Consider the following 24,215-nt stretch of genomic DNA (forward strand, 5'->3'; position numbering starts at 1 on the left):
TATAGAACAAAAAGTAAGTTTTTCTTCCAACTCAGACCCCAGATGCCCTAGTTCTTTTCCCCAGAGACAATCACTCACCAATTCCTTGATCTTCCTTCTGGTCATGATCTAGGCACACAATATCAAGGACTCAATAAATACTTTCTTTGTTTTAACACATAAACACACCATGCACACTGTTCAGCACCTTGCTTGTTTTTTCTCTAAAGTCCATTTATCTGTTCAAATGTTCTTGAGCGTCATCTACGTGCCAGGCACAGATCCAGGCATCTGGAGATCTGAGCTAGTCTTTCTACAATTACCTGGCATCTAACAGAGTTGCACCATCATTTTACTTACATACCAAGTTCCCTGTAGAAGAACATCTGAGGAATCTACAGAAGTTGAGAGTGTTTTGATTTTGAGGTGATCCTTGCCACGTTAGTATTCCTCACAGCTCTGCGCCACCTGAAAATCTGATTCATATGTCTCCTAGGTCTTCATGACACTGTGTGAAATGCTGAACTTTATAGAGCTACTCGGCACTGTACTAGAGAATCCCCATGATTTTGCTATGGGTTCTAAATTCTTATTGTGAGGATTTTACTAGCTTGCGTGTAACTGACTTCCTGATAACCAGTGCTCTCTGCTCCTTTTCTAAACTCATTGAGGAGTAGCCCTATTCTGCAGAGTTAGGCTGGCAGTCTGCTCAGGTAGGTCTGTAGGTTCCTGCTGCTTTCAGCAGTTGAGTTTTATGCTTTCCAAGAATCAGTAGTGTTTGCCCCCAGCCTATTTGTGCCAATTGTACTTGCCACTGTAATTATGTAAATGAATTAAATACCATGTGAACCAATGAAATATTAGTGTGAAAAGGAAAAGTTGTTTACATAAAAACTGAGCTTTAAAAGATTGATTAGGCTGAGTAGCTTTATAAAAAAAAAATCTACACATTTAGATGTAGGTGAGAGAACTGTAGAAAATTGTTTAAAATTGTTTTTTAAAAAAACAACGTAGAAAGAGTTTGTACTCAAAGTGCAAATGCCTTTAAATTCTTGATTTGCTTTAAAAAACAAAACCCTTTAGATCACAGAGGATTTATGAAAGGTGTGCTTTTTTGCAAAAAAGAACAAAACATAGACTTTGTCCTCAGTCAAAAGGTTGCCAAATGATTGTACATTTATATGCTTTCATATCAGATAAAAATTTTAAAGTGTACATGTATCTTTTTTTATATAATGCTTCACTCTAACCAATTTGTTTTTCAGTTAATGGGTGAACTATCAGGCCCAACAGCATCAGGCTTCTACTGTAGAGATAAGTGATTTGGATTCACCTGACAGTAATATCATTGAGTCCACAGTCATCATTTTATTCAAAATGGTATCAAGGGCAGCTGTGTCAGATGCTTACTGATACTGAGAGAGAGACATGGAGTCTCTAGCATTTTCTTGATCTTAAAACTCCAGGAATGGAGATAGTAAAGCATGCTCTGTTCGTTGTAAATTTTTGATTCCAATTTGATTTTTTCTAAAAGGTCACCTTTGTGGTGTATTGAGGTTTTCAAACCCTTCCAATCTAGAAGGGCTGTTGATTTCCATTCATTACTGTGTCATCTATTTATGCACAGCAACTGGTGGAAACTCCCTGACATCCATATGAAGATGTTACACAAACATGTTTGGACTTGTGCAATACCAAGGCTACAATTGCAGAGGAAAGGATATGCACTAAAACGTAAGCTCTACAGGGCTAGTGACATTTCCTTATAATTTGGCTGAACATAAAGAAAAGCTTACTGGGTCTGTAGATACTTACTGGTCTGTGTCTTTTTACTTTTTTAAAAAGAATTAAAATATCATTTTCTTGTCTTCATTTTTCTGGCCCCCATTTCCAATATTGAAAATGGTCCTGAGATGCTGCCTAGCTGCCTGTAATTCAGGATTTGGATACCTGAGTTAAGATACACTAAATAACTGAGGGCTTTGTTGATATTTTCTAACTCATACTAGGTGCAGTTACATTGTGATGTTTCTTCTTTTCATTTGAAGAGCATTCTACATTCTGGTTATTTTGGAAATGAATTAGATGCTGTGTTCCAGTGGAAAGACCCTGGAATGGAAACTTAGAAAAAATGAGTCTCAGCTGCCCTTGACCATGACGATTTCCCACGGGGCCCAGCAGTTAAGGGGTCAGGTGACTCTTATGACTGTGGGAACACACTTCATGGATGAAGCAGCCATGGCCCTCCTTCAAATTTTCTTCTTTAGTTCTCTTTAAGAAGACTCCTTAACCTGTCATAAGCTCCCAGTGTCTAAATGCCCACTGGCCAGTTGGTTTTCTCCCCACCATGATTCCCAGGTTATATTCTGCCACTTCTCCTTCATGTTTTTGTTTGTTTGTTCCATTCTAGTTATTACTATAATTACTATCATTTTCAATCTTAGTGTAGTGGGGGTGGCTGTTGGAGCAAAACTTGACTTTTTCTTTCAAGGAAGAGAAAATTCTATTTAAAAGTTGCCCCTGTCCACGCCTCTTTAACTAGAGCACAGTGTCACCCTTCCCCCCTTTAAAAAAAAAAAGTCTTTAAATGATTTGAGTGGCCCTTCTAACTTATTCATTCATTCGACAACTATTCTTGGGGTTCCTCTATGTGTCAAGCCCTGTGCCAGGCACTGGGTGACAGAGTGGATGGGGCAGGGCTAAGCTTCATGGGTAGAGGTGAAAACTAAGGAAGGTAAATAAATAAACAAACAAATGATTTAAAGAAAATGAACACAGAGCTGTGATAGGTGCATGGGGTAAGGCCGCTTTAGATGAGTCGGTCCGTATAGCTTGACTGAGGGGGATATGAGATTTAAGCTGAGAAAGAGCCAGCCGTGTGAAGAGCATCCCAGGCAAAGGGAATTCATCGTGATAGTCTGGGAGGGAAAAGAAATGAGTATTCTAGAAACTGACCCAAGACGGATGAGGCTGGAATCCAATGAGTGGAATGAGGAACAAGTCACAGTGATGTGAGATGTGAAAGAGAGGTAGGTCAGATAAACCAGGGCAAGACCATATTTGTATCCCCACAGTGTTACATGGGTCGTAACTGTTACATTATTAGTATATCACACAAGAGCAGCTGACATTTAATAATAGCTAGCTGCAGTGGAGCATCTCACAATGCGCCTGGGGCTATCCTAAAAGTGTTCCATCTGTTAGATCATTTATCTTCACAACATCCTTACTATAGCCATCACCCCCATTTTGCAGATAGGGAAACTGAGTCACATAGAGGCTGAATAAATTGCCCAAGGTCCTCTAGTAACTAGTAAGATGCAGACCTACTCAGTCTAGTTGAGGGCCTGTCCTCTTAATCGCTATGGTTTATGCTACACCTTCTGAAGGGGTTAAGGTGACCTTGACTGAGCTAGTTGCAGGCAGCAGCTTGGGTACAGAGGACTTCTGCAGGGGGGCTGCTGACAAGCTGCTGGCAGGAGACAGCCACCCTGCTCGCCGGTCTGGGGGGAGGGCAAGTTGTTGCAGCCAAGCCACAGAATCCCATGAATGGGGGCTCAGTGCCACACTGGGACAGGAATCAAGAGAGTAAGTAAACTGGATGAGACTGAGGATCTAGAAACATTCAGAAATGAAAGCTTACCTTGTAAGCCAGAACTCTACATCAGCCACAATACGGAGGAAAAAATTGAGCTTGTGAATGAGACCAGAGCCGGGGAAGGAGGCTGGACGTGCTGGATATGGAAGGCAGACTCTGACTCACTGTCATTATTTCATTAATTATAATTAAACAAAAATCAGCATGCATTAAATGTTTTTTAGTACATAGCCAAAAGAACACTATTTTACTTAACAAATAAGTAATAATTCTAAATATCATCTAATCCATATTTAGATTTCCCTAATTGCCTCAAAAAATGTCCTTTAGAGTAGCTTTGTCGAATCTAGGATCTAACATAAAACCATACATTACATCTGGATGTTACATTCCTCAATGTACATTCTTAATCTCTAGAGCAGTTCCTTTTCCCATAATATTGTTTTTTTGAAGAGACCCAGACCAATGTCCTGCAAATTGTCGTACCTAGATTTGTTTGAGTGTTTCTTCCTGGTGATTGTTAGCTTGGTCCCATATCTTGCATTTTCTATAAACTGGAAGTTAGATTTAAAAACTTGATTATTCAAATAAAACCTTTTTGGCCAGAATAGAAGAGCCGTGGATTTTTCGGTTGTTTGTTTGTTTGTTTCTTTTTCTTTTTCATAATGATTATATGTGGATATGCACGCTGCTCCTTCTCTGGCTTTTCCTGCTAGAGCCCAAGGAACAAATTGCCATCTAATGACAGCTCACAAATGCAGCTTCAGGTCTTTGGAGGGACTTGTTGTTGAATCTATAAATTAAATCATAAGGTAATGGATGGCAAATGATAGCCATCCCTTCATCTCTCTCATCAACTCTTGATCCAAAATCTTCTCTGTCCTCAGACACCCTGAGTTTTCATAAAAGCTGCAAGTCCCATTAAAATTCTGTCTGATTCCCACTTACTTCCCCTGAAACACCATCTCTAGCCTCTCCTTCTCTGTTCTCTTTCCAGCACCTCTGTTGTTCCTACTTCAAAATTTATTCTCCGTCTCCAATTCAGTATTTTCAAATAATTACCTGAACCGTCCTCCTTGGTTGGAAGTTATGAATGTGTCTTCTGGAATTTAAGCAAGATAATATGCCTCAACATTTAATCTTTCATTGTTAATTAGTAATTAATTTTTCTCTTAGAAGACATATCTCTTTTCATTTTGGTGATCCATGCAATTTAGAATTACTGGAATAAATGAATTCTGGATTCTTAAGAAATATTTGTCTAAATCCACACCCAGTCTGTTCCCTCTTTAAATGTACTTCTCATGTTGTTTTATGTGTGTACATGTATGGGTTTGTTAGAGCAGAGACATCCATCCATTTTGGGGTTCCTGAGAAGTGCAGGTATTTCCAATTGATTAATCCTTCCCAGGATGAACTATTTCCCTTACCTGGACCCAGGCTGGAGTGATCCTGCAGAGAAGGCTATTAAGATAAGTCCACAGAGAATGAAACTGAAGAATGCTCTGGCTAATGAGATTGACCCTGAGACTTTGTGGGTCTTCATCACCAGAACCTCCTCATGACATTTGATGGATGGGGTGAAGTCGTCAGGGACTGTTTTGCTATGTTTAAAAAAGTATAATTGATTTACAACTGGACAGAAGTTGCTAGTAGGACAATAACACTTCCGGACATAATATATCTATTAGGAATGTTCTAATTAATTAATAAGTACAGGAGTCTGACATATAGTCTGAATTAAGAGCAATAGTTAGAGAGGCCAATGACAGGTATGGAAAAAGTTGTAGCTGAGGCCAGCCCTTCTCAAGATAGCAGCAGGATAAGAAGTCTGTAGCAGAAGATGACACTACCTCTAGCACTATGACTGCCTTTACTGTATCTAATACCACCTCCTCTTTCCTTCTTGTCAATCGCTTTTGTGGCTCATTCCTTAAATATCAGGGTCCCCTGGATGTTGTTCTCAAATCACTTTTCTCGATGTGCACACTCTCTCCAGGGGCTCTTACTCACACACTGTGTTTCCAGAGCATGCTGGTGACTGTGTATATATTCAGCCACCTGCCAGACTTCTCTTCTGATTTTCCCCAGCACCTTGACTTCAGCACACCAAAAAGCTAAACACACTATCTGCTATCTGTCCCCCCTGTATTTTCTACCTCGGATAAATGGCACAATCCCCTACCTGGCTGCCTGCGCCAACGTCTTTAGTGTCATCCTTGTCTCCTCCCACTCCCGTACCCCAAGCTCTGTCTATTTTGCCTCTCTCTATTTTCAGGTCTGTTCACTTATTTTTCACTCCACCCCCACCACTCTAGACTATGCCACAATTGTCTCCTACCTGGGCTACCCTAATCCATCCTTAACACAGTTTACAATTACTCAGTGATTCATCATCATTGTCAGGATCAAGAATTTATCCCTTAACCTGGTGCCCAGGTTGCTTATGATGAACATCCTGTTTCCATACCCAGCTTTATTTTCCCCAATGTCTTATGCTCTAGCTACATCAAATGGCCTGCTGTTCTTAGAATACGTCATGGTGTGTCATACTCATCTGCCCCTGGACATCCCTCTACATGAAATGTCCTCTTTCTGCACTCACCTGTAAATTACTATTTATCTTTCAAAACCCAGACTAGATGTCACCTCTTCTATGAAGTCTTCCTGGACCACTGGTTTCTTTCAGAGTTAACTGCTTTCTGCTCTGTAATACTTGTATGCCTTATGTGTATTTTTATTACACAATTAATCACACTATATAGATATTGCCTACTTATCTTTTTGTTTCGCTCAGTAAACTTTAAGCTTGGGGGAAGGGACCTTGCCTGATTTTGTCTCTAATATTCCAAATAACATAGTTTCAGAGGTGGTCCTGAGGAGACCAGGATAAAAAATATTAGGGGGAGAAAAGCATTAGAGGAAGCCATAAAAACAGAACAGATAACAACTGTAGCACACAGTGGGGGATAAAAGGTTTGCAATTTGAGTCCAGGAACATAAAGTGCCTAATAGAAAAAAATCCAACAATTTCTGAACTCAACCAAATCCAGAATTGCTATAATGTATAATTTACAAAGTCCAGTTTTCAGCCAAATTGTGGAAATGCAAAGAAAAAGGGAAGTGTGACCCATACTCAGGAAGAAACTAAGTAAATAGAAACTGTCTTTAAGAGGGACCCAATGTTGGATTTAGCAGACAAACATGAAAGCAGCTACTATAAGTTTGTTCATAGAATCAAAGAAAAATGTTTTAAAAATCAAAGAAAAATAGCTTCAATAAATAAAAATATAGAAATCTTATCAGATAAATGGAATCTATCAGCTGAAAGTACAACTATTGAAATGAAAAGGTCACCAGACGGGCTCAACAGAAAGTTGGAGATGGCAAAACAAAGAATCAGTGAACTTGCAGAGAAATTGAAATTATCCATTCTGAAGATGAGAGAAAAAAAGATTAAAGAAAAGTGAACAGAGTTTCAGATATCTGTGGCATAATGTAAAGTGGTGTGATATTTGTCATTGCAGTCCCAGAAGAAACGTTGAGAAAGACACAAGAATTGTTTTAGAAATAACGGTTAAGAACTTCCCAAAGTTTATAAAAAGTAATAATTTCAGATGCAAGAATCTTAACAAACTACAAACAAGATAAACACAAAGAAAACAGCTCCTAGTAAGCTGCCTAGAAAACTACCCCTAGGCACATCATAGTTAAACTGCAAAAATAAAACATAAAATTTTCATGTCAGCCAAAGAAAATGACATTACATAAAGGAGATCTATGATGTAATAAAGGGCAAGTTCTTATCAGAAACAATGGCGGCCAGAAGATATTAAAATGACATAAAACTCTCAACCAAGAATTCCTTTAAAAATAGGTAAATAAGGATATTTTTATCTAAACAAAAACTGAGAAAGTTTATTGGCAGGAGACCTGTCCAATAAGTGATGGTAAAGAAAGTTCTTCAGGCTGGAGGGGAATAACAGTGAATCTATAAGAAGTAACAAAGAAATAAAAAATATACTGTATATGTATGATATATGTGTATATATATGATATATGTGTATATATAACTGTATGTTATATGATGCTTGTATGGTATATACAATATATATTAAAAGATGTGTAAGTATTTAAAACAGAAGTATTACACTATATTATTGTTTTTATAGTGTATATAATTATATTGACAACAATAGCACTAAGACTGGGGAAGATAAATGGAAAAATACTGTTGCAAAGTTTCCTTATTACAGGAAGTAATTCAATATTAGCTGTAGACATATTGGGATAAGGTATAGATACAACCACCAAGAAATAATGCAAATCAGTGACTAGAAAACCAATAAAAAAATGGAACACTAACAAATACTTGGTTAACACCAAAGAAAGAAAACACAGGAAAAGAGGAACAGAGAAACAAAAAATAAATGAGGCAAATAAAAAATAGCAAAATGGCAAACCTAAGTACAACATATCAATAATTATATTATGCATAAATGGACTAAATATTCAAATCAAAAGGCAGAGATTGTCAGGCTAGATTAAAATGAGTAAAAACAAAGTATATTCTATCTATAAAAGACACACTTTTATTATGAATATTCATGAGATACAAATTACCAGAAATTGCTTTTATACCCTGTTTCCCCACCCAATCGTCCCCCAACCACCCTCCCTCTCTACCCCCCACTCTGCTTTGCAGCCCTAGGAATGTTCCCTCCCTCTGTAAGACCACCGCAATACTGTGGTCTTTCTTTCCTTCCTTCCTTTCTCTCTTAGCTCCCACATATGAGTGAGCACATGTGGTATTTATCCCTCTGTGTTTTGCTTATTTCACTCAACATAAGTTTCTCAAGGTTCATCCATGTTGTTGCAAATGGGAGTATTACATTCTTTTTTTATGGCAGAGTAGTATCCATGGTATACATATTACCACACTTTCCTTATCCAATCATCCATCAATGGACATTTAGGTTGGTTCCATATCTTGGCTATTGTAAATAGAGCTGCAATGAACATGGTAGTACAGGTATCCCTTTGACATGATGATTTCCATTCCTCTGGGTATATACCCAGAAGAGGGATTGCTGGATTGTATAGAAGATCTATCCATAGTTGTTTGAGGAACCTTCCTTACTGTTTTCCATAGTGGTTGTACTAATTTACAGTACCACCAACAGTGTAGGAGTGTTCCCTTCTCTCCACACCCTCGCCAGCATTTGTTATTCACTGTCTTTTTTGATTATAGCCAGTCTAACTGGGGTGAGGTGGTATCTCATTTCCCTGGTGACTAGTGATATTGAGCATTTTTTCATGTATCTGTTGGCCATTTGTATGTCTCCCTTTGAAAAATGTCTATTTAACTCCTTTGCCCATTTTTTAATTGGGTCATTTGTTTTTTTTACTGTATAATTGCTTAGGTTCTATGTATATTCTGGATATTAATCCCTTGACAGATGCATAGTTAGCAAAAATTTTCTCCCACTCTGTAGGTTGTCATTTTGCTCTGTTGATTGTTTCCTCTGCTGTGCAGAACTTTTTAGTTTGATATAGCCCTATTTCTTTATTTTTTCTTTTGCTCCTTGTGCTTTTGGGTTCATGTTCGTAAAGCCTATGCCCAGATCTAATTGCTGAAGTGTTTCACCTCTATTTTCCCTTAGTAATTTTACAGTTTCAGGTCTTATACTTAAGTCTTTAATCCATTTTGAGTTGATTTTAGTGTATGGTGAGAGATGCATATCTAGTTTCATTCTTCTGAATATGGATATCCAGTTTTCCCAGCACCACTTGCTCAAGAGGCAGTCTTTTCCCCAATGTAGATTATTGTTGCCTTTGTCCAATGTCAGATGGCTATAAGCCTGAGGGGTGATATCTGGGTTCTCAATTCCACTCCACTGGTCTGAATGTCTATCTTTACACCAGTACCATGGTGTTTGGTTACAATAGCTTTGTAGTATAATTTGAAGTCAGGTAGTGTTATGCCTCCAGCTTTATTTTTTTTCGCTCAGGATTGCTTTGTTTATTTGGGGTCTTTTGTATTTCCATCTGAAATATAAAATTGTTTTTTCCATTTCTGTGAAGAATGTCATTGGTATTTTGATGGCAATTGCATTGAATCTGTAGATCACTTTGGGTAGTATAGATATTTTCACAATGTTAATTCTTCCAATCCAAGAGCATGGAATATCTTTCCATCTTTTTGTGTCTTCTTTAATTTCTTTCAGAAGTGGTTTGTAGTTCTCATTGTAGAGGTCTTTCACCTCCTTGGTTAAACTGATCCCTAGACATCTTATTTTTTTTCGTGGCAATTATAAATGGGCTTACTTTCTTTCTCTTTCTGTTAATTCATTATTTGAGTATATAAATGCTACTGATTTGGGGGCATTTATTTTGTATCCTGCAACATTACTGAAGATTTTAGCTAGCTGTAGGAGTTTTTTGATAGAGTAAAAAACACACTTTAAATACAAAGACATAAAAAGATTAAAAGAAAAAAAGTGGAAGAAGATACACTATGTAAACAATAAATGCTAGAAAGCTGGAGTGGCACTTATATCAGACAAAATAGACCTCAAGACAAGGAGTATTGCTGGAGACAAGAGGGTTACTTCATAATGATGACAGGGTTAACACTTCAGGAAGATTTTATAACTGCAATTGTATATGTACTTAACAGAAAACTCCAATAAGTGGTAATGATAATTAGAAACTAAACTTTTTTCAAAATGAAGAAACTTTTTTCAAAAGTGATTCAACAATCTGTCAAAAGTATAAATAGTTAACAAATATTGTGGTGATAATAGGGGTCTATGTTATCTGGGCACAGACTTGTGGGCATTTCAATACAAGGAAAGCTCAAATCATCCTTCTAATGATTTACAGTAAAAAAAAAGAAAATACCTCGGCCTTTCTTTCTTATGTATAAATACATCACATTTAACATCTTTACACATTTCATTTCTTCCTTAAAGGTCATCATTTGTAGATATTTTAAACCCAGGCAAATAAGGTTCATTTCTTTCATCTTTATTATCTTCTTTCATGCTCTGGTACAACCAGCCAGTTCTTATTCAAGACACAATTCTCTCCTTTTTCTTGATAAACAAAAGCATACCCAGTATTTTGCATATCTATCTCTTTACCAGACACTGTTCTTTTATATTTCTTCAAAGATGAACATGAATACTAATAAAATTCAAAGATATTTGTGCATTTTGGACATATTAATTGATGGCTACTTTATAAATGTAGAAAACAGAGTACAGGAAAATAAAAATTATATTGTCCTGATATTCAAATGTTATAAAGTAACAAAAATTAATATAAATTCAAGATCTTAAAGTTAACCAAGGATATGGAAATTACAGGTGTAAGTTGACACATCAAGTTCCTATGATATGTAACATTAGAAAAATTTTACTAGCACAACACTTTTAAAAGACATTATTTCAATGTCATTTCATGAAACTTTTTTTGTAATCTTAAACAAGTTTTAAAACCATAATAACTTTTTGACTTATAAAACCAGTATAGGAAATGTAGAAAATTTTAATCAAGAGAAAATTCACTCTACCCTTGTATAAAGTAGAATATTGTACTTACACTATTTTTACAAGGTGGTAAAAACATGTGGAAGACATAGAGTTGGTTTTAAATTAAAATCATTAAATTATCTAATTTGTCCAAAGTTGCTTGATAGGACTATTACACTAATTTTTAATACAATTTGAACATATGTGAATTAATAAACCAAATTTTAAAGATTATTCAAATCATGTTTAAAAACTTTCAATATCTCACTTTCTATCTTGTTACCTAGTAAACAAGGCCATTAACTTAATTCACAGATAAAACTTTTTATTTATTCGCACAGCTGTAGTTACAACAGAATTTTTTTCCTTAGAAGAGCCAAAATAACAAAACAGTAGGAGATAATTTTTCTCCTTTGAAAAACTTGTGAGACTTTTTTTTCTTTCAAATTTATATGTGTATTTAGTGTATCAATTTTTTTGCCTAGAAGTCAATAGAAACAGAACTTGCCTCATTAGGTTTTAAAAGACCTTGTAATCTGACTTATTAGATATGTTTATCTGGATTAGATGTTCTTAGAGTTGACACAGAACAATTTACACACACACACACACACACACACACACACATATGTGGGGTGGGGAGGGGAGAGAAAAGCTACAGATGGTTTAAACAACTCACGACCTTGATAATTTCATGAGGATCCTATGAATAAAAGCCCCAAAGAAGGGTGATCTTTCATATTAAAGTGATATATCTTTTAATCAGACAAAGCAGAGAATTTTCTCATAAGGATTTTTCCACTTTTTGTTCTAAGGTACCCATTTTATTTCTGATCTTCTGAGAAATGGATGGCATAACTGAGTTAGATGTAAAAAATATTTATTGGGGAGAAATTCCTCAAAGGGTAAAGGGAGAATAGAAATAGACAGGAAGAGCTTGTAGGCTGCCATGCAGGTGTGACACCTGTGAAAGGAGAGAGGAAAGGTAGGAAGATCAGGTGTAAAGAGCCTCTGAGAAAGTGTCAACCAGGCCAATGGGAAAGTCCCAGAGCAAAGATTGCTGTTAGAAAAGTACTATGTTGGACAGGAATTACCTAGATCTAGTACCCCTGTAGTGCTGTTATTGGCTAGGAGCTATCTATGAAGATTTGGTCTTGACATAAATGTGATAGATTCTGAATGTGGGGCAAATCAGTTGACTGCATTTCTTTCAGCAGTGTTCTCTTAAAGGGAGGTCTGAGCAGCTCACTCTTATGGCTGCTGTAGAACCTCACCAGTGGTTTTGGTAGCCACAGAAAATCCAAATTGACCTTAGAGAAGTTATGACATTTAGAAAGATAAATGTAAAACTGAGAATACATAAGTCAGAGTTATTGTAGGAGGTAGTACAACTTACTAACTGGCCTGGCTGACAGCTGGTTTGACCCTAAGGTCGAGCCGATCCTGACTTCTGATTCAAGAAATCATCAGCCCTTTGCAGGCAGAATATATGGAGAGAGAAGCTCTTTCACAGCTCAGTTCTCAAACACAGACCAGACTGAGGGATGTTCTTATTAGGTTTTGGTAAAGACCCAAGGCAAATTCTGTCTTAGAAAGAATGGCAGACTATAAAGACCTTCTATTCAATGGTCTCCAACGCCAGATTAGAAGACAGAATTATGAAACCTATATCCATCTTCAAATCTATGTACTTCTTACAGACATACAATAGTATAGATAATAGACAGACAGACAGATGATTAGTGGCAAATCATAGCTTTGGCAGACCTTCACCAACAAAAAAGGAAGTCAAAACTTTCCCTTCTATTTTTCTAAAAGTTTAAAAGTTTTGAGTTTTATCTTTAATTCACCTAGAGATATGTGAGAGTGTGTGTGTGTGTAGACAGGGATTGGATTTACTAATAGTCCTTTCCCTAGTGATTGTTGTGGCCATCTTAGTAATATACCAAGTTTCCAGGTATGCACTGGTCTGTTTTGAGCTCTCTTTTGTTCCATTTGCATGTTTGGCTATATCTGCACCGATGCCGTGCTCTTCCAATAATTCTAGTTTTAGAATCTTGAAATCTAGTAGAGCAAGTTGCCCTACACTGTTGTTTTTTTAAAATATACTGGCTGTTTGTCATAGTCATTTCCTCTTTTGTATAAATTTTAGAATAAGACTACCAAGTTCCAAAATGAACTCTATTGGGATTTTGTTTGGAATTAAATTTAATTTATAGATCATTTTGGGGAGAGCTGGCATATTTACAATATTTAGTCTTCCTATCCATGAACATAGTATAACTTTTCATTTATTTCATTCTCCTTTAGTGCCTTTTAATATCATTTTATAATTATCTGTAGACAAATTTCACACATTTTTTATTCAGCTTATCCCTAGTTTCTCTCTGTTTCTTCCTCTCATTTTCTTTTTTCTTTTTTTTTTTTTCTTGTATTTTCTAGCTTGGTTTTAATATCAAGGTTATAATAATCTCATAAAATGAGGTAGGAGTTACTTCTTTTTCTAGTCTCTGGAAGAATTTTTTAATTGAACTCTTCCTTGGGAGTTTGGTAGAAGTGAACTATAAAACCATCAGGTCTGGAGTTTTATTTGTGGGAATACTTTAGACTATTGATTCAATTTCTTTAATAGATTATTAAAAAGTCTAATTAGGCATTCTGGTTCTTCTGAAAACTGTTTTTGAAAGTTATAGTTTTTAAAAGTGTGTAAACTTTAGCTCAGCTTACAAATTTACTGGCATAAAGATATCAATGGTGAATTTTCTTTGTTTTTAATCTCTGCTGATTCTGTTGTCTTCTTTTTTATTCCTAATATTGAATATTTGTGCTTTCCTTCTCTTTTCTCCCTAGATTAATCTTACCCTAAGTTTGTTTTGTATTAGTCTTTCCAAAGAACAAACTTTTGACTTCGTCCATCCTCTCTATTTTATTTTTGTTTTCTATTTCATTATTTCTGCTCTTTTCTTTGTCATATCATTCCTCTTGGGGTTTATGTGGATATTATTTTTCAAGCCTTTTAAGTAGGATGTCTATCTCATTCTTCTGATGTCAGCATTTCAGGCTACAAAATTTCCTTTCATTAGTGATTTAGCTTCATCCCACAAGTTTTGATGTGTAGTTTTTTAAATTGTTAATCAATTATAAATATTTTCACATTTTCATTATAATTTTTTGTAACCAAGGAGTTATTTATAAGGATCTTTTTTCATTTCCAAGTATTTTTTTTGTAAACCATCTTTTGTTGTTGATTTCTAACTTAATTGATTTGTGGCAAATAATGTGGTTAAATGATATTGATTTTTAAGAAATTGGTTGAGAATTATTTTATTGCATAGAATATGGTCAATATTTAAATATTTCATGTGTTACTGAGAAGAATGGGTATCCTAATTTGGGGGTGAGGGTTTTACATATGTCTAATGTCAATTTTATTGTGTAGTTTGTATCTTTTATATATTTACAGGGGCTTTAATCTGCTTGTCTTTATTCGAGAGAGGTATAACAAAATCTTCCACTATGATAGTGTATTTGATGATTTCTTTTTATAGCTCTCAGTTTTTGATTTATAAAATTTGAGCATATTCTGCTAGATACATACATACATACATACATACATACATACATACATACATACATACATATATATGGTTAGAATTGTTATAGTACATCTTCTTGGTGAGGTGGACCTTTCCTTATTATGTAGTGATATATGAGCCTGGTAAATTTTTTTGGCTTAAGGTCTATTTCACTTGATATTACTGTAACTACTCCAGCTTACTTTACTTTGAATTTTCTTGTAATGCCCTTTCCTTTTCCTTTTATTTTAAGCCTTTTAAAACCCTATGTACTGTATTTCTTCTCTTGTAAGTAATACTAGAAGATTTTTTTCTATTTAGTGTAATAATTTTTGTATTTAATTGATGAATATATTTATGTGATCAGTAATATATTTGAATTTACTCCTGCTGGGAGATAACTCCAAGAATCTCTTCTGTTTCTGTACATCTTGCAGGAGAGGTACTGAGTACTCTTTGTTCCAGACTATCTTCTCAAGAGTGTTTGTGTCATGAGCAACCTTGGAAGAGAAAGATTGTGTCTCTGTCCAGAGCAAAGAGAAAGAATGCTCACTATCCATCAGAAAAGATTCAGCTTCCTTAAGCTCAGGGTTCCTCTCCAGTAACACAACCCACTCCATATGCAAGTCATCTGGCTGTCTTGTCATAATCTGGGAATTGTGGTTTAGAGACTAGGCACAAAAATGCTGATACTCTGGCCACTGCTACTGCTGTAAGTAATAAATCATCTTTTGCCTTTGACTGAGGAGTTGGATGTCTTCTACCAGAATGCGAGAAATTGTGGCAGGCTAACTTATTAGCTTGCAAATAGGGTAAAATCTCACACTCTTCACAATCCTTGACAATTTCTGCTTATTTACTTATTTTTCCATTTGTACTTCCCATCCTATCTCCTTCCTTCCTTCCTTCCTTCCTTCCTTCCTTCCTTCCTTCCTTCCTTCCTTCCTTCCTTCCTTCCTTCCTTCCTTCCTTCCCTCCCTCCCTCCCTCCCTCCCTCCCTCCCTCCCTCCCTCCCTCCCTCTCTCCCTCCCTCCCTCCCTCCCTCCCTCCCTTCTTCTGGATCAATCAAAGTATTTCTTCTCCCTCCCCACTTCTTTTCCTCTCCACTGGTTTGAAAATTAAATACTACGTTTCTATTCTATACAGTCTTCCTGGTGCTTAGAATAATAACTCTGATCACCCACTCCTGACTTGTATGCTATTAATGCTCCATATTTAAATATGCTTTGTTTTTTTCTCAACACCACCAATTAAACATTGTAATCATCATTTCTTAGAGTCAATATTAGTTTAGGTTTATTTGCATATTAACTAATTTATTTACTCAACATTTCTTTCTACGTGTCAGATCTTTCTTCCTTCCTCCACTTTCTAGTGAAATTATAAAACATCAAAGAAAAAGAGAAGACTTTAAAAGAAGCAATAGAAAAACAAGAGATCACCTTCAAATAAATGAAAATTAAACATGAAACCACAAACACAGGAAGTCCAGCATATACCAAGCCATATAAGTAAAAAGAAATCCATGCTTAGACATATATTTCAAAGTGTCTTTATTTGAAAGTATCTTTATTTGGCCCTCTTTTAAAAAATAGTTTTTCTGGATACTCACTTCTATATTGATAAATATTCTCTCTGAGCACATTGAAAGCACTGTTTTACTGTTTCCTGGGTAAATTGCTGATATTTAGTAATTTGCTATTTGTCTAATTGTCATACTTTTAAGGGTGATTTCTCTTGTTTTCTGTTGTTGTTTTTAAGCACTCTCTATTTTTGGAGTTTTGTTATTTTACTCTGATATATCTAGGTATGGATTTCTTTTTATTTATATGGCTTGGTATATAATTGGCTTCCTATATCTGTATATTCATATTTTACAACAGGTCTGAAAAATTCCTGTCTTTGATTTTTGTCTCTTTTTCATTATTTTCTCCTTCTGAAACTGGTTAAACATATTCGCTCCTCTATATCTCTTAACCTTTCTTTCATAAGTTCTGCTTCTTTTGCTTTCTGTACTGCAGTCTGGGTAATTTCTTTAGATCCATTTTCCAATTAATTTTCTTTTCAGGTGAATCTAATCTGCTTTATAACTCATCCAGTGAATTTTAAAATTTTGTTATGTTCAAATTTTAATATTTTATTTGATTCCTTTATCAAATCATTTTGGTAGTTCCTTGTTCTTTGGTCATTTAAAAGTTCTCTTTTAAAACATTTCATGTAGAGATATTTATAAACTAGTTACAAAATTTGAAATACTTGGGGTGTCTAACCCTGTGGCTTGCTGTTTCTGCTGAATTTCCCTCATAGTGGCTCATTTCTTTTCATTTCTTTTATAAAAAATCATTACACAATGCAAACATTTTTTGTGGCCCTTCACCAATTACTCCCTAACCCTCCCCTCCCCCCGCACCTTTCCCACCTCTGGTGGCCTCAGTTCCATTCTCTTCTTTTGAGAGTTCAAGGAATTATTGTGATTATTATATCTTTCTTTCTTTTCTGTTTCTTTCTTTCTTTTCTGTTTCTTTCTTTCTTTTCTGTTTCTTTCTTTCTTTTCTGTTTCTTTCTTTCTTTTTTTTTTTCCAGCTCCCACTAATGAGTGAGAACATGAGGTATTTTTCTTTCTCTGCCTGGCTTATCTCACTTAACATAATTTTCTCTAAGTTCATTCATGTTGCTGCACATGGCAGAATTTTATTCCTTTTTATGGCAGAGTAGTATTCCATTGTGTATATATACCACATTTTCCTTATCCAGTCATCCAACGATGGACATTTAGGTTGCTCCCAACTCTTAGCTATTGTAAATAGAGCTGTAATAAACACGGGAGTGCAGCATCTCTTTGACTTGATGATTTCCATTCCTTTGGGTATACACCCAGCAGTGGGATTGCTGGATCATATGGCAGTTCTACCTACAGTTGTTTGAGTAACCTCCATACTGTTTTCCATAATGGCTGGACTAATTTAGTAATTTACTAATTTCTCCATATGCTCACCAGCATTCGTTATTCTCAGTCTTTTTGATAATGGCCTGTCTAACTTGCATGAGACGATATCTCAGTGTGGTTTTGATTTGCATTTCCCTGATGCGGGTTAATGTTGAGCATTTTTTCATGTGTCTTTTGGCCATTTGTATATCTTCCTTTGTGGAATGCCTGTTCAGCTCCTTTGCTCATTTTTTAATTGGGATACTTGGTTTTTTACTGTTAAGTTGTTTGAGTTCCTTGTATATTCTGGACATTAACCCCTTTTCAATGCATGGTTTACAAATATTTGCTCCCATTCTGTAGGTTGTCTTTTCACTTGTTGACTTTCTTTTGCTGTGCAGAAGCTTTTTAGTTTGATACAATCCCATTTGTGTATTTCTCCTCTTGGTACCTGTGCTTTTGGGGTCATGTTCATAAAGTCTTTGCCCAGTCCTACTTCCTGAAGTGTTTCCCCTATGTTTTCTTTTAGTAGTTACATAGTTTCAGGTCTTATATATAAGTCTTTAATCCATTTTGAGTTGATTTTGGTATACAGCAAGAGGTACAGGTCTAGTTTCATTCTTCTATATACGAATGTCCAGTTTTCCCAGCACCACTTATTGAAGAGGCTGTCCTTTCCCCAGCAGCACATCAAAAAAATTATACACCATGATCAAGTGGGATTCAACCCAGGGATGCAAGGATGGTTCAACATACACAAGTCAATAAATGTGATACATCACTTAACAAAATTAAGGACAAAAACTATATGATTATCTCAATAGATGCAGAAAGAGCATTTGACAAAATTCAACAACCCTTTATGATAAAGGCTCTCAGCAAATTAGGTATAGAAGGAAAGTATCTCAACACAATAAAAGGTGTATATGACAAACCCACTGACAATATCATCCTGAATGGGGAAAAGCTCAAAGCTTTTCCCTTAAGAACAGGAACAAGACAAGGATGGCCACTTTCACCACTCCTATTTAGCATAGTATTGGAAGTAGTAGCCAGAGCAATCAGGCAAGAGAAAGAAATAAAGGGCATCCAGACTGGAAAAGATGAAGTCAAACTGTCCCTATTTGCAGATGACATGATCCTATATAGAGAAAAACCTAAATACTCTACCAAAAAACTCTTAGAGCTGATAAATGATTTCAATAAAGTTGCAGGATACAAAATCAACATACAAAAACCAGTCACTTTTTTAATCCTCTAATAACAAACAAACAGAAAAAGAAATCAAGACAGCAACCCCATTTACAATGTCACAAAAAATAAAATAAAATACTTAGGAATCAATTTAACCAAGGAGGTGAAAGATCTCTACAACGAGAATTACAAATTGCTGCTGAAATAAAGAGGACTCAAAAAGATGGAAAGACATTCCATGCTCTTGAATTGGAAAGATTAACATTGTGAAAATGTCCATACTACCCAAATGATCTACAGATTCAGTGTAATCTCCATCAAAAAAACCAATGACATTATTCACAGAAATAGTCAAAAACAATCCTAACATTCACATGAGACAGCATAAGACCTCAAATAACCAAAGCAATCCTGAACAAAGAAATAAAATAAAGCTGGAGGCATAACACTACCTGACCTCAAATTATTCTACTAAGCTATAGTAACCAAAACAGCATGGTGCTGGCATAAAAACAGACACCTGGACCAGTGGAACAGAATAGAGAACTCAGAAGTCAACCTACATACTTACAGCCAACTGGTATTTGACAAGGGTAACCCATTTCTTTATGTAATTTTTTCATTTTTTATTGTGAGTTCATGTTTGATCCAACTTAATCTGTGTAAATCCTGAGCAGTTAGAGTGTTTTCTTTTATTTTTACCAGATGTCACAGGGTTTCATTAATCTTAAACTACTTTAATTGCTAGATTGAGTGCATTTCTGACCTATGAGTGTTATAAATTTGAACTCCAGACTTGAGTGTAAGATGGCCTAGGGTATCAAATTCTCTGGAGAGACTAGTATTACCATTGTAATTATTGGTATTGTTGCTGCTGTTATTTTCTATCCAGAACCATGGCAGAGAAACAGAGTTCTTATGGCTCCTTTTGCTGGTGGGTGGATAATTTTACTCCTTATTTCACCCATGGTGCCACCCCTTTCAAAGGTTTTGGCATGATCTGAGACTCTTGGGCAAATTTCTCACATTTTTTTTTTTTTTTTGAGCCTAAGGTTTATTCTTTTATTTCCCTATGCAGTAGTTAATTCCCAAGCCTTTAGGTTCCTGAATTGGCACCTACCCTTAGGGCTTTACAAGATTTTGCTTAAAGTTATCACTTACAGATTTTTAAAAAAAATTTCAGTGAGTGTTATTTTGTTTTGCCTTTGGCAGGAATTTCTCCTACTTATTTTGAGCTCAGTTATACCTGTAAACATATATTGTTGTAACATATTCAGGACCTAGTCATATTAGGTCATTCGGGAAGGCATTTTGGAACATCTAGTCCACCAGTCTGCGAGGAGAGTCTCTTGCCTGACACCTTCTTATTTATTTGTTTGTTTGTTTGTTTGTTTATTGGCAGTTGGCCAATACAGGGATTTGAAAACTTCTCATTTAATAAACTATGTCTTCTTCATTCGTTTCTTTGTTGTGGCTAAACAACAATCTAGAATTTTTGTGTGTGGGTGAAAGGCCGGGGAAAAGTCATTTCCAAATCACTGATATATAGCCTCTACAATATATCTTTTTAGTCAAAATTTCCTGTTGTCCATGATTCCATAAACATTATCAGTTATGGTTTGGCATTTACCTCTCTGTTCTCTTAAGTCTCTTCTTCGTAATTCATTTGGATCTGAATGTGCTCTCATATAATCTTCTCTCTCTCTTGGAATTCATTTTTTATTACTCCTTGCTTGAAGATTATTCCTGTTAATAAGGAAGGTGGAGGTCTTGTTAATACACAGATTCTAGAAGAATTGTCAGGTGAAGCATTACCTTATGACTCTTACCTTATGAATGGCTTATCTGGTCAGTAAGAGAGCCATAGGCTATGAGTCTTATGTTCATATGGCTCTAAGTCATTTAACTTGGTACATGTCTTTCTTAACTTTACCTTCTGTATGATGCTGAATTCTAGCTGGTTTTCAGAGGTATCTGCAGCTTCCTAGTCTTCCTTTCTGTGCAGTTCCTGCTATTTCTGGGTGAGTTTCTCCTAAAGGACAGTGTGCTTTATTTCCATCATGCCTGGGCCCCCACTGCCACCAAGATCATTGTTTTGCTAATAGAGTCTTTGATCTGAATTCTACAAATTATGACATCTGTTAAGTGTTAACAACATCGTGAGTCTGGGACACAACAGTTGAAGCTTTAGTAGTAAAAATTAGTGTCTGTGGGCTGCCTTGGGCAGGCCCCATAAAGCCGAACAGCAGAGAAAGGACAGAGAATTTCAAGCCCATGGTCTTGGACTCAAGTTGAGTCCCACCAGATTTCGGGTAGAGCCAGCAACAGATGTGGTGATACCATAGGATACCCTGAGGCCTGAGGTAATAGTAATAAATAGCACAATGTCCAAGACAGAAGTTTCTTGATTGCTCAAGACCTGTTGCAGCTTTTTAAACTATAGCTTTTTAGCTTCATTACTTACTCTAGTGCCTCTAGTTTAAAGCAGTGGCCACAATGGTTTTGTCCTGGTGATGACTCCTCAGCAGAGGCAGCCCATGTGGATTGATAGGAGAGACAAGAGGATCGAGGGACCCTGGCCCTCTCTTGCCATCTTGTCATTAATGTCACAAAGAGTTGGGCAGAGATCCTGCTCACAGGCCCCCAAAGAGCAGAGGTAGATCCAATTACAGTAATGGAGGCAGCACTGGCTTGAATTCTGTTGGGAAGATATGACATTGGTAAAGGACAGGAAAAGAAGAGGAAGTGTTTTATCCCATTGCATTTTCTGCTGCTGCAACCACAGGTGTGTGCTGGTGTCTGGATGCTGCTCACACATCCAGCAGTAAATGACAGGTATCAGACTTTTCTGTATGCTTGTCTGTCTCTTTGCACTAGAATGTGAGTATTTTGAGGGCAGGGACACTGTTTCTTTTGTCTTATAATGCTGGCTTAGTGGGTGTGGGGCATTGGGCAATTTCTTAACCATCCCAAGTCTTTCCTAATCTGTAAAATGGGAATAATAATAACAGAACCTACCTCATAGTATTGTTTTGAAGATTAGTGCATGTTGAATGAATTACCTGATGAATGAAATGATTTTTCTTCTGTTTATGTTCTCTCTCAAGAAGTTCAAGCAGGATGGCCTTAATGGCATTAAACGGTGTGGGATTGGGCGTCATGGTCTGAGTTTTCCCCTCAGAGCAGTTGGACAGAGAAGCCAGTGACCCGCCATTCCCTGACCTCCCACCCTCCCCTAGCCCACCTGAATCCTCACACTGTGCTGGGGGGTGGGTAGATGTGGGGAAACCCATGATACTGAGCCAACTGCCTTTAAAGTCATTGGAACCAAAGGCAAGGAGCCAGAATCAAAGATTACCTTGTTTTTTGGAGTGTATCACTGGCTATTGTCCCCATCAAACAAAGCCCTTTCATCAGAGGTTCTTTAAAACACTTTTTTTTTGCCTCCTTTATTTTGCTTTGAAATAAGCTGGGCAACAATTAATTTCAGAGAGAGAGAGAGAAAGATAATTCAACAAGGATCTATTACTACTCTCAGCTTCTATTGCTGTAATGAAAATCTATTTCCTTTCCCTTTTGTGTCCCATATAATTTAATGCCCATTTTATTAATGGTCTGAAATAATTACGGAACCCTTTGTGATTCTCAAGTATGTTTCATTTAATTGTGCAATAAATGCCTAATCTCTTCCTCCATCTGAAGCTATTATGGCGTTAAAATTAACAATTATGCAGCAATGCGCCGGGGTCCATAGAAATCACTCCAGATAACTAGACATATATAAATCATTCATGAGAACAATTTCTGAAAAGAGACGGAGGGGAAAAAAATTGTGTTGAAAATGACATTGGGAAGCCAAGGGCCCAGCCTGTAAGAAGATAGTAACACCTTTAAAAAAATCTTTTTTCTTTCCTTTTTTTGTTATTATTATTTTATTAATTGTGCATGTGGCATAGCCCTCCCCCCATTTCTACTAGCCTGACAGATATTTTCAGAATTAATTAACTGTTAGCTCTGAGGATAAATTGTTCATTATCAATCCTCCCCCCTCTTTCTTTCTTTCCTTTTATAGTTTTTCTTTTTCTTTCAGGCCAGCAATTACACTCCCTGCCTTTCTCCAGCAGCTCCTGTTCTGCACAGCTATCCAAATGGGGAAAGTGCTTTTTCTTTCAGCCCTATTCACTTCTCCCCTTTTCCCTTTTGTGGGATTTAATAACCATGGCTGATAGGCTCACACTGGACAGAGAGGTTAAGTTTGTTGTCTCAGCACTTTGCTGACAGGGGACAGTGCAGGAATTCTGTAACTTCTAACCAGCCCTATGGGGCTGCCTACAGCCTAGCCCACACAGGCGTAGCCTGCAAATGGTGTTCAAAACTCTGTAGCCCCCAAATCCTGATTGCCTAACAGCATTTCCATTGGTGCTGCTAAAGCCCGCCTCCATGTTTTAAAACATTCTTAAGTCCTAAGAGATTCCCAGCAAATAGCCTCTATCCCACATCCACTCCTTAGCACAGGTGCGCACACACACACACTCACATGCACACATGCGCATACACACACATGTGCACCCATACACACAAATGCAAGGTATGGAGCAGGGTCAGAAAACCAAGTGCCTTCAGTGCTGGGCAAACATTGCTGGGTGAAGCAGGTGGGGTGGGGACTGTAGCAAATTGGAGATCCCATGCCCTGCCTGAAGGGGGCAGCTGCTACCCAGCTTCCAGGGATCACTGCCTTGGGGAATGTGGGCCCAGCACGGTCAACTCTTGTGATATTTCAGAAGCCTGAAATTTTAATGTTGACTCTACCAACTAATTGCTGATAACCAGTTTAGAAAACTTTAACACACAGAGTGGGCCAGATGGACGGCATGGATTCTGGCTAGGACTACTACTTCATGTCCCTGATCTAAAGGATTGATGTTTACTTCCAGAATTTGGTCCAGCAGAAGATTCCTAGAATGGACAGCCCAGCACACTGACTCTTGGCTATCTGTCTATGCTTTGCAGACCCTGAGCTTGAGTCTTTGGGTCCAAGGAATGCTTGAGGTTGTTCTGAATGTTGAGATCTATAATAATGAGGGTACTGGGGGGAGGAGGTGTTATATTTGATTTCCTGTCAAGTGGCACCAATTCTAAATCATCATGTAACCACTGAAGAGTCATCATGGTTACTGCTAAAGGTGACAAGTCCATCCATGCTCATGTTCCTAATGATTTCATGGGTGGTTTGGCTAAGTGTTATGTGAGGGCTTAAGGGATTTAGAGTTCAAATGTGCTTGATGCAATGATGCCAGAAATATGGGCTCTATTGATGATAAGTTAACATTTATTTATAGCATACTAAATATTAGGCCCTAATCCATATAACTGATGTTAGATTAAGTTATTTAGCCTTCTTCATAACC

The sequence above is a fragment of the Cynocephalus volans genome, chromosome 11 (genome assembly GCF_027409185.1).
Source record: "Cynocephalus volans isolate mCynVol1 chromosome 11, mCynVol1.pri, whole genome shotgun sequence".
Taxonomy (NCBI): Eukaryota; Metazoa; Chordata; class Mammalia; order Dermoptera; family Cynocephalidae; genus Cynocephalus; species Cynocephalus volans.